The sequence below is a fragment of the Falco punctatus genome (assembly GCF_963210335.1).
Source record: "Falco punctatus genome assembly, chromosome: 10".
Classification (NCBI taxonomy): Eukaryota; Metazoa; Chordata; class Aves; order Falconiformes; family Falconidae; genus Falco; species Falco punctatus.
This window is the reverse complement of record NC_137590.1, coordinates 4,006,091-4,020,867: the sequence shown is the minus strand read 5'-3', so window position 1 is coordinate 4,020,867 and position 14,777 is coordinate 4,006,091. Positions and strand designations below refer to the sequence as shown.

The following is a 14,777-nucleotide window of genomic DNA, read 5'->3' as shown; positions in this document are numbered from 1 at the left end:
TGGATGAACTTTTGGTGGTCTGGTGAAACGACCTTTCCTGCTGCAGGAACGAGAGGATCAAGAAGAGAAAAAAATGCTCCAAAGCCTGCTCTGGAAGTGGTCCCTCCCCACCTGCAGAAGAGCTAAAACTGGGGCTCAGTGGCTCCTTAGGGTAGGGTAGTTCAGGATCTCTGCTTGTAGGCACTGGTCTGATGCTCATGTCATAAGTTACGTGCTCAAGTTGACCTTGAGGTTTTTCCCCTGCCCCGTGAGACACACTGTATATGTATGTGCAGTTCAACCCTTTTTCTCATTAGGACCCCAGTCCCTTTGCCTATGAAATGCATATGATCCTAGTCATCTAGTTTAGTTTTTTTACCTTTCCCTGCAAAGGGGTTTTGGATCTACAGATGCCAAACATGCTTGTTTATGGCTTGCTGAGGTTAGAACTGAGAGTTTTCTTTGAAAATATGCTCTGTTTTCAGTTTCTTATTTCATTTCAAATGTCATCCTTTCTCTCTTATTCTAGGGACACCCAGGGATTTTATTCACAGAATTGGAATGAGCTGCAAAAGGGATAAAGATCATTCATGGGAACCTTGAAAGAATTGTCTGAGCTCTATGAAATGAAGGTTAAAAATAAAACAGGTAGGTGAAGCACAGGCTCCACCACGAACATCTTATAAATACCCGTCTGTGAAACTGAAAGCTCATCCCACCGTGCTGGGCGGCTGCATGGGAAGGAGCTGCCGTATCCATCTCACCAGTGGGTAAATGGGAGCACAGCCTGAGGGCAGGAAAATACAGCAGGTTAGAAAATCTGCCAGCTCTTTGTGAAACATGTTTCTGTTGCTTCCTCCCCGTGTAAACTGGACAGGTGAGCTCTGCCAGGGGTTGTTTCAAAGCTGACATGTAAGCAGTGGCATTGGCAGAAACCTCCAGCTCCTGGGGAAGGTGAAGTGAGGAGGAGGAGGAGGGAGAAAGGGCTATAATCCCATTCTGCCTTCAAGCACAGCCTCCTGGTGCTTCCAGTGTTGGTGTAAAATGAAGGGCTATGATGATTGCTGCTGCTCTGCATGAATAGGAGACCTCATCAACCTTGGTTGGGTTTCTGTGTTGGGTTTTGCCCTGGGGTTGCTGGTGTTCAGGGGTCAGCTGGCTGCATCTGGCTTGCTTTTGGGTCTGAGCACCCAGAGGCTTCTTAACGGTTGTGATTTGGGGAGCAGACCTGGCAGGGCTCTGGCTTGCCTCCCCCTTCATGCCACCTGGAGACCCACTGGCCAAAGATTTGGGTCTGGTTGCTTCCAGCCCTCGTCCTGTGTCTGGGCTGGCATTTATGGCTTGTTTGTGCCATCACAGCAATGATACTCTTACAAAGCACTTTCCTCCAGACTGGTATGACCAGTACTTTGCAGGTCAAACCCAGCCAGATCCCACCTATCTCACCCTTCTTCACCCAACCCCCCCTCTGGCACCGGGAGCAGCAGTGACTGCTCAGGAGGGGTCCTCAGCCTTGGTCCTGTCCCTGCGGCCCTATTTAAGAAGCTGCTTCAGCTGTGTTTGCCTTGAGCTTAACCCAAAGAAAGGTTTTTGTGGAAGGTGTGAGGTTGCTTGGCAAGGGCCCGCACCCGTTTTTGCACAAGGATTTTGCCTTGCAGCTTGGCAAAAGAGTCCTATAGCCCAGCACCTCTTGTTGCACAGCAGGGAGCTCCTCCAGCCCCAGAGATCTTGGTTCTTGGAGCTCAGTGGCTGCCCCAGCTGGTCTGCTGAAGGCCTGGGGCTCTCCATGCCCACTCTGCCTCTCCCACACTGTAAAAGAGTGGCTGAATCATGTTCATTCTGCTGTGGAAACCAGTCTCCCCCTGCCACGCACGCACATCCACTCATCTCTGCAAAAAATGTCAGGACCTGCAGTTCAGCGCAGACATGATGCGTCTGAGTGGGAGGATAGCGGCAGCTCCTGTGCGTTTGCCCTAGATAGGCAGGAGAGGCAGCCGGAGATCAGGACGTTCCCTAAGCACAGGTCTGGGAGCTGGGATAACCCCAGGCAGATCTTCAAAGTGCAGTTGCTGGCTGTAGGTGGGGGAGATGCCCAGTCCCTGTGGCTCCAGTCACGGAGCAGCATCATGAAGCTGACAAGGGGCTGATCTGACCCGAAAAGGCTTTGGTTGGCTTCAGCAGCCCTTCGGCTGCTGTGCTGGGGTGTGGGGCGTGGGGCAGCCGCTGCAATGGAGCTGCACGTGGTGCTGGGCAGCAGCTTGGGCTGGTATGAGCCAGGGTGGTGGCACCTCGCTGCGGGAGGTAGAAGACCAGGGATGGTGCTGTGGCCGAGGGTGCTGCACTGTCTGGGACCTGCTGGGCTTTGCAGGGCCCCGCTTTGGCTGGTGGCAGCAGGATGAGCTCCCTGAAGAGGCTTCATACCTGTGGATGACTTTTGAGCCCCTCTGTCTTGCCCACCCAGCTTGGTCATGTCTGGTTCTTGGCTGTGCAGTGATTTGGTAATGTTGTGGTGTGTCCGGAGAGGAGTCACCAAGGCAATCTCTCTAAGGACTACCTCTGATTTTCTCAAACCCCTGTGAGTGCATCCCACAGAGCCTTTCTGGAGGCCCAGTGAACTCACGAGCACCTTTGTGTCGGTGCCTTCCTCTGCGTTACCCAGACAGTGTGAGCTATGTTACATGTGGGTACCATACATCCTCTGCCAAAAGCTCTTTTATGTTGACGAACCTTATTCAAGTGTCAGGCCATTACGTACAAGCACAGCGGTTGTGACAACATGCCAGATCAGCTGAGCTTCCCCGTGAGCTGGTTCTGTGCCTGCGGGGCAGATGCCTGCCTTCGGCCCCCCCTCCCTTTTCCTGGCTCACATCAGTCAACCCCGGACCTGCTGAGCATCTCCAGCTTTGTGTGTCTCTGCCACGTGCCTCTGATCGGTCCATTCTTCAGGGCTTTCTGAGACCAGGGCTGTGCTCTGGCCGTGGTGTGCTGTGGGAAACCTTCCTTTGCCCAGGTAGATTTATCTGTTACACGTGGCTGGTGGGTCTGAAAGGTGATCAGCTGCACTAATATTATTTACTGCCTCTCAGACGAAGTAGGTCACCAATCCATCTTGGATTCATTTTGTGTGATGCACAGGAAAAGGCAGTGAGATCCTATATCTTCCCCGTCCTCCTCCTCCCCACCTACAGGCGACAGGAGGGAGGGCTGTGAAATCCCAAGGAGAAAGGCCTGATCTGGTGCGATGCTGGCTCTTGGCCTGCCCCAGCAGAGGCTGTGACCTGAGAGAGGGTGGCTTGTGCCAGGGCGGCAGGCTAGCTGGCTCCCCACGTGCTGGTTTTGGTTTGCCTTGAGATGTTGGGCTGCAAATGTCAATGGCCCAGGAGATGCTCTCTGGGTGCTCTGTGCCAATCATCCCTGAGAAATTTGCCCTAGTTTTGTGTCAGGCAGGGATTCGTGCACCGTATTTGTGTTAGAAAAAGCATGCTTAAGCATAAAATGTTTGTGTTATTCCTTCTGTTGCTTTTTCTGAGTAAGTGACATCGAGAGGTATCTTTTAAGATGAAGTGAAGGAAGAAGAACTCTTTCTGCTTGATAAAAAGCCATACTATGTCTGTTGTGGGTGTTTTGGAGTATTCTGTGGCTGGCTGGAGACCTGCTGAGTCTCCTTTTATCAGGAACAAGCCAGGATGCGATACAAAACTTTCACCATCTCTCTCCCTTATTTTACTTAAGACTCTAGTTGAGAGTTTTAGTGGTGCCCATCTATCTGGCTCTGGGCTGGCTGCTTTCTCTTCCTGCCCCTGGGGCCACATCCCTGGAACAAGGGTGGTGCCAGGACATCAGAATGACTTTGGGAGACAGAGATGACCAGGAGCCAGGTCAGGGTGGGAATCTGGTGAGAACACAGCAGAATAACTCCATAAGGACAAAGAGCTGCAACTCTGCATTAGCCAGCAAAAGCAAGGAAGCAAAGCTGCTGTTTCTAAAGATAAGTCCTCCTCCTGAAAAAAAAAAAAAAAAAAAAAAGCAAGCCATTTTGGGTGTTGCTGATAAGGAATCAACTAAATTCCTCCTTTCTCTGTCCCCATCTCTGCAAGAGATCGTTCAGCTATTCAGCTAAGGCTTAGCACATGGGGCTTTTGAAAGCATCTTGGTGCAAGTGCTTGGAAAATGCTATCATTTAAATCCGTAATAGCTCTGTTAGGAAACACGCCCCAGGCGTTGCACATCAGCTCTTGATGTCGCAGAGGATATGTCTGGTAACGCTTCGTATCACCCAAGCCATAAATAATGTGAATCAAACACAACATTAGCCTGCCTGGGCTCACAGGCAGCCTTAGGCCACGGGCCAAAAAGTGGTCCAGGGTGCCTGGGTGGGCTCCAGCGAGGACTGGGGCTGTGTGACAGAGCCTGGTGTTCCTACAGGCAGGAGACCCTCCCTGAGGAGCTTTACTAGGACATCTGCCCGCTGCTTGTCCTGCTCTCCATCGGCAATTCGCTCTTGGGTGGTGGGAGAGGCAAAGCAAAGTGGAAAGGTATCAGTGCATCTTTTTCTCAGAAAGAAGTAACCCAGTTTCTGGAAGCAAACCTGGGTTAAGCAGCTGAGTGCCATCAGGAGGTGCGAGTAAACCCTGCTTAGCCTGAGCTTTTGCTGGCAGCATCGAGGTTAAAGAGGGAGGTCTGTTAGATCTTCCGCCGATGTCTTCCCCTGTTCTGCTGATAAAATATGGAACTGGGAAATTTTGAAAGAGCGGCTGTGCTTACTGAAATGCTTTTACATCACTTAGTGCTTGCTTCTGCCCACACACACTTCTGAATAATCATAAGTTTCTTCTATAATTATGTTTATTACACACTTGCTGTGGTGACACACTATCCCGCGCTGTGGATGAGACTGTAGCCAAGCTGAAATCCTGCTCCGGGCGAGCAGCTGATTCCCGAGGTGCTGGTGGACCGTGGGAGGGAAATCCTTCGGTAGTCTTTCTGTCAGGCTCCCCCGCCTGAGAAGGCATCACGGCAGGTTGCACAGAAATTAATAACATCATCATCTATCCTGTGTATTTTGTAACAGCAAGCTAATTAATAATGATGGGTCAACTGTTTTTAGGCTTTTAGGATTAGCACCAGGTTTCGAGGAGGATCACATGCATGTCTGAGCTGCAATGCACAGCCGTAGGCAGTAAGTTGCAATAAATGATATATGGCCCACATTTTAAAGTTGTTTTGTTTTTTAAAAGAGGCTACAGACTTAATTCTCTTCCTCTACCTGCCCCAACTTATTAGATCCCTCTTATTTAGGATAAAAAAAAAACAAAAACAAAACAACAACTTTTGTTTCATCGGGTAAATGATAGCTTTTGGGTGAGATGGCCCAGCCCCCTGAAGTTCACATTATTTTATGAATTGCTTCCATGATGTGTTTCAGGAATGAATTGGCAGCTGAGGTGCTGGTGACACCTCACGTCCCAGCAGATCCACAGAGGGCTGCTGAGGCTCGGAGGTCAGTGGAATCCCATGTGTGAGCTGTGGTTCAGGAAACCCATGACGTCCTGTTTTGCAGAGGCAGCTGTGATACCCTCGTGGGCACTGGCCCACCTTGGGCTCTTGCTGCTGTCAAGGTTGTACCTGAAGGCTGTTTTGCAGTGACCTCACTGCAAGGCTGGAGAAAGGGAATGTTCTCAAAGCCTTGCATTTCCTACAAACTTAGGGTAAGACCATACAGTTCCAAATAATAGTAGCACCCCTCAGTTTGCTTTTCAGCCCAGGGTCCCAGCCCTGTAGCAGCCATGGAGAAGACAGCTGGAGTATCTGCCATGGCAGAGGCCGAGAGAACGACCTGCAGAGTCAGGCCTGGGGAGCCCCTTGGTCTCAGGTGGCCTCCTTGCAGGCAACTGATGGAGCAGGACTGGCTTTAAATGTGTTGTCCTTTCTGAAGGTGGTTGGATGTGGGGTTGAGTTGGATGAGTTGGCTGGGTGTCTGCATCTAATTACTGAACCAGTAACATGTCTTCCTCCTGTCTCGTAGCACACAGCAAGATGCTTGCTGTAAGTGCTGGGCTCTGCAGATGGTGTTTGTGTAAGGGTAGAACACCTTGTGGCTGGCACCGCACCTTCCTAACCTGTCTGATGCTTACACCAGCCTGACCTGGTCTGACGCCAGTGCTAATGCTGCGATAAACAGGAGATTGGATGAGACACCTCCAGCCTGGCTTACCTGATCATTTCCCGACACTGCAAAGTTTTGCCAACCTATGTTGGGCATGGGTAATTGCTCTCATCCTGCTGCCTGAGCTGACACGGCTAATGCAATGCAAGCCACTGCTCCGTTGGTGGGCTGTGGGTGGAGGTCAAGGAGTCTCCTCACATTGCTGCAATTGAAGCCACTTGTCATAACAGAGATATGGTGACATCCTGCTTCCCTCTGTGTAGCTGTGTCATGAAGCCTTTCCTACCCCCTTCATCTCCTGGTCACTGTCATCACCTTTTCCTTTCCCCCTATCCTTCCCAGCTGCTTCTTTCTTTTCCTGTGAATACTGTTAACCTCAGCAGCATAAGGATAATCCTTCAGACAGGAGCTCAGCCAGCTCGACCTCTCTGAGAAAGCTCCTTCCTGCATCCCCAGCAAAGACTGGCTGCCTGTCTTGTACCACAGCTTACCTGCACCTTCAGGGAAGACCCCAGAGCAGCAGGCGATGCATGGCGAGGGGTGCAGTGAGCACGGGCAGCCTGCCTGCCTGCTGGGAGCGAGCCAGCCACGCTGCATGGTGTGCTGGATACCAATAGGGTAATCAGCACATAAGCTGCTAATTAAAATATAAGTATACTGCACTGAGAAGGTGCTTGTGCAATGGACCTTGAAATGCACTGTTTGCATAGTTGATGAGAGGCAGTTAATACTCTACAGTAACTCTGCGTGGCACGTGTGGAAGCCCACGGGGCTGCCCTGCTGCTGCTGGCTCCCCGACCTGGTGCTCCTTGTGCAGCCCCGGAGGAAGCCCTGGGCTCCTACCTGGCTTCTTCCCAGCAGCCGCAGCCCTTGTGGCAGAGTAGGGGTAAGGTCTTGGTTCGCATCCTACTGAAACGGTGTCTAAAGGTGCTGGTTGTGGTGCCTGGGGAGGGAGGAGAGGGGTGACTGGCTCGGGGGGCAGTGGCCGGGCTGTGAGCTGGTGGTGGCAGGGGGTGGCCGGGGGGCTCAGCCTCTCATGCTCCTTGGCGATGCCCCTCCTGCGGTACCAAGCTGGCTGTTTGCTTGCCCCCGTCTGTATGCCGGAGGTCTGGGGGGCTTCGATTTAATCACTGTTTGCCAAAGTGCTTTGAGATCGTTGGAGGAAAGATGTAGTCTTCGATGATCTGTGTAATGAGCCAGACCCCAATTCACTCTTCTCTCGTTCTTGTCTGTCCATGAGGTCTGAGCAGATTCAACATTTACTCAGGTGGCAAAGTCAAACATGGTCAGTACACCTGTTAAACAGACTGGCACACAAATTATAAGAGGAATTTTCTATTGTAGTTCACCCTTAATGAGCATGGAAAATTAAACAGAGCAGACAGGAGTTAGGTGGCTCTCTATTTTACAGAGACTGTTCCCAAGGAAGTTTCTTACCACCTGTGCTGGGCAGGGGCTGCCCTGCAAGCCACAGCAGTTGCTTTGCCTCCAGATGCATAAACATCCAACATTTTCCACTGATCTTTCTCCCACCGCCCAAGCAGTTGTGCCTGAGCAAAGTGCCACATTCCCCCAAGCTTTGATCCTGCAGCAAAGTCTGAGTGGCAGAAGATGCTGGTGCAGGGCTGAGCGTGGCGGCAGGAGCCCAGGGTGCTGCTGGAGCTCAGTAGGACTTTTGGGCCAGGGCTGGCCTGGAGCTGAGGAAAGCCCCCAGTGCTGGCACAGGGTTTTTTTGTCAGCTGCTTAATGGAGTTGTTATCACATCAGCTGTAGGAGGTGGAGAAATGCTATGGTATGAGGGGACATGAGGTGTGTGGGAGCCTGGACCCCTGTTCTTCAGCTCTAGCTATGGAGCAACACACCAGCCCCTCTGTAATGGGGCAGAAAATCGAGCTCAGGGAAAACCTTGGGGGGAGGCAAACTTGAATTTCTGGAAAACATCATTTTCTCATCCAGGCACTGGCATGGGGTCTCTGCTGGGGCAGGCAGGGATATCTGCTGCAGGGAAAGCAGCATTCCTGATGGGCTGGGCAGGGAGCGAGGCATGCCCAGGGGTCCCCAGCTCAGAGGGGGTCCCTTTGCATCAATTGCCTTTCCTAGCCTGGCTTCCTGCAAAAAGCAGCATGGCATGTGGGAAGAGGCTCTTCGGCTTTGTTTTTATTTGCCGAGGAAGGGATCTTCCAGCTGCTGCATACTTAATGGTTTCCTAGGGCCATTCATTAACCTGACAAGTCGACCAGTGAACCCAGAGCAATGATTCTTGCTCTTGCCAGGACGTCTCTTTTTACCCCAATAAACTTTCCCACCTCTTCTCACTCAGCTGATGAATCTGCCCTGAGATGCAGAGAAGGGTATCTCCAAAACAATGAATCCACGTCAAAAGATTTGTGAGCAGCCAGCCAAACAATTCCAGCCACAGAAAGACATAAGAAAGAACATCATTCCCGAAAGCACTGCATTATTGATTAAGCATTTGTGATCCATAAAACATAGTAACAACATGGGGCTGGCTGCAGAATGAATTCTACCAAAAAGGTCTTTTTTTTACTGTCTCTGATCCTCAAGGACAAGGGTAAAGTAAGTTTAGTACCAAGCAGGAATTCATTTGTATAATAATGGTTTTTGATGACTCGCAAAGGTTATTTTATGATTAGCCATCTAATTATAAAATGGCCAACAATTTCATCTTATCCAAATCTACATCAGCTAAATTATGAAATGCCCTTGTTTTATGCAAATTCTGGAAATATTGCTTCCCTAACCTCCCAACCCTGCTGTCTGTCAGTAAGGCTTGTATGGAACATAAATTTTAGGGCAGTGCCAGAGCCTGATGCAACTGCAAATCAAACGTGGCAAATTAATTCCGCAGGAGTAGCCAGCGGGTGGTGAACGGCGGCGGAGATGCGAGCACGGGGCAGATGCGGGTGCCTAACCCTGTGGTGTGGCTCGAGCTGGGCTGCCCCATCCAGGGAGGTGCTGGGGCTGGCAGCGGGAGGTAGGAGAAATGCATGCTTCTAGGGAAGGGTTTGTTGGTCATCTGAAAGACTGTAGATGTGAGATGTCCTCACGCTGAGGCTGTGCAGGTGCTGGAGGAGAGCTGCCCCATGTCGGTTCTGCTGCGCGCTCCATCCTTCCTTGCCCTTCGAACCTCCTGGTTCATCTCTGCTTTAATTTCTCTTGGTAAGCTGGGGTCAAGAAAATTTTTCTTTGTTTCTTTCGCATTGCAGGTAGGTGGCTCTGAGGAGCATTGCTGAAAGCAATGGGCTGTGAAGAAGGGCAAGAATTCCTCCTGTACTTGTCCCCTCCCAGCACTGCAGGGGAAACTGAGGTGTGGGTCCAGGCGTGTTAGTGGCAGAGATCAGGCTGGGCAGGGGGCAAAACCCATCAAACTTTGTTCCTTGTTCTCCAGCTGTGATCCACAGCTGGCTGAGAGCTCTGGGGACAGCAAACTTTATGGCTTGGTTACATTGTCATTCCTTAGATGTGAGATATACTTAAAAAAAATTCTTGCCCTGCAGACAGTACAACTTTAAGGCACGATCAACACAGGTATTAAAATTGACTGCTGAAGCTTTTGTAACCCCAGAGGTATTTTGGAATTGGATGCCAGCAGCACAAAGGCGATGTGAGGGCACCGTGCCTTGTGACCCTTCGATTTGCACCCACCAAGAGCACAGCCCATCCCACAGGTCAGTGTGAAGAAATCACAGTGTGGCCCCGTGGTTTGTTATTTTGAGGGCTTGGACTCTAAGCACGTGGAAGGAGAGTGCTTTGAAATATTTGTGTATGACGGAAACTACATGGATGGGTACAGGGCAACTTGCATGACTTCAGGTCCTGGCAGGTGCGGTGTCCGGCAGCGTGAGCAGTTTGCTGCCCTTAGAGGGGTGGGCACATTAAGACTTGGATGTAGGTGGGCATGGGACTGTTCAGAGCTGCTGCAGAAACCCTGTGTGTGTCTATTTATGGCTTCTTTGCTTGGAAGAGATGCTCGTTCCTCGTGCCTGAACTTTTTTTTGGGAAAAAAATAGTCCCATTTCACGACTGATGAGGCAAAAGAAATTGTTGCTTCAGCCAATTAGTTACAGTTCTCTAAAATGGAACATCTTTGGCTACTCCTGGGAGAGGGCTTTCCTTCCAAAGAGTGCAACTTACTCATGGCAGTGGGGAAGGCAATACTGAAAGAAAGTAGTCCAAGGCTGGTGATTCTTGCAGAATGGAATGGAAAAAACCCACATGTTTTCCATTCACCAAATCAGGTGTTGGGTGTTTTTGCTGCTTTTCGTATTCCCATTAAAACAAGCCTTTAATGATGGGCTTGTGCCTGTATCCCTGGGACCGGTCGGCTCTGGGTGAGCTCCTGAGGAGGAGCTGGTGAGAGCAGAGGAGGTGCAGTGGGAATTAGGACCTGCCCTGGGAGACCCTGGAGGGTTTTCAAAGGCTTTGGGATGGTCCCTGTGAGAGCAGCTCGTGGCCCTGGCAGGGCTGCTGGCGGAGGCAGGGGTCTGCCATGGGAGGGATGGGGGTCTTAGTGCTGGAGGGAGGGAGAGCAGCAAAGGAGAAGAAATGCCAGAAAAGGGGGAAGGAAAAGAGGATTGTAAAGATTAGGTCCAATTAGATACGTGCACTTTAAACATCAGATCCTATTAAACACTCCTGGTTTAAAACCAGGCCCTATTATGTGGTTGCAGCTTCCAGACAAAGTCCTGTTAAGTGAAGCTGCTTTGAAATCCAGAGCCTCAGACAGAGCCATTATGAAGATCAGGCCCTATTAAATATATTCAGTTTGAAGATTAGGCCTGGTAAAACACAGGCAGTTGAAAGCTGGTCTCCAATTATGCAAAGGCAGTTGGAGAACCAGAGCTGGAGGGGAAGAAAGGGAACCTGTGGAGCAGCTCCATGCATCTGCAGTTCCTCACTGGTGGGACCGAGCCGCTGGCCAGCCATGGGCAGGGTGCTCGTGGCCCTGCCTGCACGTGGCGAGTTACCCCAAATCGATGCTTCAGCGTGAAGGAAGCTAGGGTGGTCTCCAGGCTGGTGGAGACCAGAGGCTGGGGGCTTCAGGAGAGGTTGTGAGGTGATGCTTACTGGTGGGGACAAGTTTGGGGGGTTGGTCTCTTCCCCCAGATAACAAGTAACAGGACAAGAAGAAACAGCCTCAAGTTGCTCCAGAGGAGGTTTAGGTCGGATATGAGGACAAAATTTTTCATTGAAAGCGTGGTCAAGCACTGGCACAGGCTGCCCAGGGAGGTGGTGGGTCACCATCCCTGGAGGTGTTTAAAAAATGTGCAGATGTGGTGCCTGGGGACATGGGTTAGGGGTGGGCTTGGCAGTGCTGGGTTAATGGTGGGACTTGATGATCTCAAGGGTCTTTTCTAACCTGAATAGTTCTATGACTTGGGGAATGTTGCCGACTGGATCAGAGGCTTGAGAAATTGGGGCAATAAAAGGGTACCCTGCATCCCCCTCAGTTTTCTCTGACTTTGAGATGTGTCAGTGGGCTGTAACTACTGAACTCTTTGGACCTGGACAGGACCAAGGGCTGTGCCATGGGTGGGACAGTTGTATACATGGTGGGTAAGTCCTGGATGGCCCCAAGGTGTTTGAGTATCGAACAAGCTGTGGATTACAAGGAAATGTGGGTGCTCACCTGTCTTCTAAGACCCAAAGATCCGTGCATGGCTTGGCTTGGGGTCTGTGGTTTGGGTGTTTGAGACCCCCACTCTGAGCACCAGCCTCCCTTTCTGCTGGCCACGATGGCGCATGGGGCGGACCGGCTGGCCTGGGGCCCAGCAATGTATTTACTGTAGGACTGCCCAGTTCCCCTCTTGATTTCTTGTGTGGGCTCCATGGCTGCTCACCTTATTAATGGGCATGGTTAAGAAATACGTCTCAGTGATGGCTTGGGGGAGACAATGGGGACAGTGGTGGTGTCTGGTCCAAACCCGCTGCCCCAAGGCAGCACTCCCTTCTCTGGGGCCCTGACCCTCTGCATGAATAGCCCAGAGCTGCTGAGCAATGGCTGGAGGAGACTTGCTAATGCTTTTCCTGCAAAATAACATCTACCATCCCTCCTCATCCTGCTTCTCCACATCTTCATTGCAGCACTGTTCCTGCTCTGCTTTCATGGTGTGTGATGCACTGAAGTGTGAAGAGCGAGAAGGGTGTGCTGGGACAGGGTGAATTTTCTTCCTAGTAGCCGGGATGGGCTGCGTTCTGGATTTGTGCTGAAACCCCCCTTGACGACACAGGGGTGTTTCGCTACCACGCGGCAGCGCTCGCACAGGGCCAAGGGCTTTGCTGCTCCTCGCCCACCCCACAGCCAGCAGGCTGGGGGCACAAGGAGCTGGGAGGGGGCACAGCCGGGACAGCTGCCCCCCACTGAGCCCAGGGACATCCCAGACCGTGCGGCATCACGCTCAGCACGTAGACTGGGGGAAGGCGGAGGAAGGGGGGGACGCTCGGAGTGATGCCGTCGGCCCCCCAGCCCCCGTTACGATGGAGCCCGGCTGTCCCGGGGGTGGCTGAGCCCCGGGCTGCGGTGGGGGCGGGGAATGAACGCCTTGCTGTGCCCCGCTTGCCTCTGCGGCTTTTGCTGCAGCTGTTAAACTGCCTTTAGCTCAGCCCATCAGCTGTCTCACTTGGACCCTTCCCACCCTCTCCCCCATCCCACCCTGCCAGGGGGGAGCTTTAGAGGCTCAGTCGGCAGCTGGGGTTAAACTACAACACAGGGTCATTTCCTACTCAGTCCCCACATCATAAAGGTCAGTGAGGAGCCCCTGAGATGTTCTTGCAAACATTACTGGCATCATTGCAACTTGTTTCCAGGGGATTTATTTGGTGCTGCTTTTGGTCCTGAGCCTCAGTAGCATCAGAGAGGTTTTAATTAGTGCTGGGTGCTTTTATCTTTGATGGAGCAAAGGGATTTTGCCATTTGGATTTTTAGCATATGAAATATTAACTTAAATATATATATTTAATTTTTGTATTAAATATTATATAGCAGCACAGTATTAATATTAAAACTTTAATACAATGTAAATGTCAGAATGAGTTGTAGTGATAAAACCCAAATGAAATGTATTTACCTCTCTGTTTCACTTAAAATAGCAGAAGATTTTCAACTCAAAACAGATATTTTTTTTCTTTTCTTTTTGACAGAACTGCTGTTTCTTTGTTCTACAAGATACCATTCCATTAGAAATTGTTTTGGGTTTTGGTTTTTTTTTTTTTAACCAATTCTAATTTGCAGGACTTGAAGACCCAGGGCTTTAATGAGCACTGAGGCTAACATCTGTGGTGGTAGATGAGAGTGCTGTCAACTCTCATATCTTCTCACCCTGATCTTTCCTCTCCTACTTGTTCCTCTCCCTCCCCTGTTCTGCTCCTAGGAAGGAGAGACGTGTACCTGGCCCTGGCTGATGCTCTCTTTGCAGCAGGTGGGTACCCACAAGTGTGAGTGGGTAGATGGCAGCTCCCTGGTGGCTGGGTAATGCTCAGACAGGCTGGAGAAAACAAGCAGCCCCTTTTTCTGTAGCCTTTGCCGGGCTCAGGTGGCATGCACACAGCCCAGGGTGTTGCTCGAAAGCCACGGTGAGGATGAATTTGCTGTGTGCATGCTCGAAATCCTGCCTGGTGCACATGGTGTGCATGGTGGGGAGGTGGGGACACCAGCCCTGGCCGCGCAGGGAGGCGTGAGAGGATGCTTCAGCCCTTGCAGCGAGACTTTGGAGCAGGGATGGTGCCCTGCCCTGTCTCCTCGTGCTGTCTGGCCCTGCTCGCTTGGCTCCGTGGCAGGAGAGGGAGGAAAGAGCCCCCTTCCAACGCCCACCTCGGCTGAACCTTTAGACCGCGAGGGAAGCGGGGGTAAACTGCAAATGAAATCCGGCGAGGCTGTGGGGGAAGGTGGAGGGGATCAGGGACTGGGGGTCCCCGCTCTGCCAGCTGTGCTGTCATGGTCTGGGCGAGCAGGGTGCTGAGGGGCTGTGGAAATGCCCAAGCTGCTTGGGGTGGGCCCGTGGTGCCCAGCCTTTCCCCACCCCCACCCCCACCCCCCTGTAGCTCTGCTGTATTACTGCGGCAAGCTGCAGTGGAGAGGTGCTTGGGGACCTGTCCTGCTGGCCGTATCCTCATCCCGGCTCTACTTTTGATGTCCCAGGCAGCTGTGGCGGAGGAGCCCTGTCCCATGGGAAAGGCCGCCCAGACAGGCTCCCCCTGCCTGGAGCGTGAGCTGGAGCCGCGGTGGGTGAGCGCCAGGGCTGTGCTGATGGGGCAAGCGCGGAGCGTCTTGGAGCAATACTTATGTACACAAGGCTTCCTTTTTCTCTCATCTTTTTATCTACATCCTTTTTTGAAGAAGCAGCTGATGAGAGCCTACCACTCACATCAAACCTCTATCAAGTGCATTAAAGGAAATGGTTTTGGCTTTACGGCTTGCTTTGAAGGAAGCAGTGGCAAAATGAGCTAGGAAGGCAGGACAGGCACCCCAGCTAGTGCAGCTGCATTTCCAGTGTCAGAAATTTGTTCTCTGGAGTAATTAAGATGCAGGTGTTTGAAAAGGATGCATGAGGCTGCATCGTTAAGGTGCATTTTGGCTTAGCTTCTTGGCTTCTGCTGCACCCCAGGGATAGCT

General features: G+C 51.5%; 1 protein-coding gene and 1 long non-coding RNA gene across 2 annotated transcripts in view; one reads left to right on the top strand and one right to left on the bottom strand.

Moving 5' to 3' along the window:
* LOC308071079 (protein FAM83D-B-like) overlaps nt 1-14,777 on the bottom strand; it is a 441,583-nt gene that overhangs the window by 266,895 nt on the left and 159,911 nt on the right. The window lies entirely within an intron of this gene.
* The window catches only part of LOC308071083, a 50,769-nt gene continuing 43,039 nt past the window's right edge, over nt 7,048-14,777 (top strand). The window contains exon 1 of the long non-coding RNA XR_013930975.1: nt 7,048-13,584. This is a non-coding gene — a long non-coding RNA (uncharacterized lncRNA). The remainder of the gene's footprint in view (nt 13,585-14,777) is intronic.